This window comes from Hyaena hyaena, unplaced genomic scaffold, assembly GCF_003009895.1.
Source record: "Hyaena hyaena isolate Hyena2069 unplaced genomic scaffold, ASM300989v1 scaffold_9, whole genome shotgun sequence".
In the NCBI taxonomy this organism is placed as follows: Eukaryota; Metazoa; Chordata; class Mammalia; order Carnivora; family Hyaenidae; genus Hyaena; species Hyaena hyaena.
In genome coordinates, this window is record NW_024080641.1 from 5,810,482 (window position 1) to 5,810,820 (window position 339).

The following is a 339-nucleotide window of genomic DNA, read 5'->3' on the forward strand; positions in this document are numbered from 1 at the left end:
AGGCCAAAAAAAAGGGAGAGGTTAATCAGGAGAGGTGATCATAGACTCTGAGGTCTGCCCCTCCCTAGCGGTTTCACCCAAAACAAGTGACCACAACCCGAGCCTCAGTTTGTTCATCTGTAAAATGGGGATGGTAATATCAACTTCACAGAGTTGTTGGGATTATGAAATGAGGTACAGCGTGGAGAACACTCTGCACAGGGGCCCAGCAGGAAGCAATCCTTTAATAAATGATGGGGTCTTCTCTCCCTTCCTTGCAAAGAGGGGGTTGCCAAGGGTTAAGACCCCTGCTTTTTGCCCCCTAGCTTCCTGAGATTATCACATCACAAGAACTCAGGC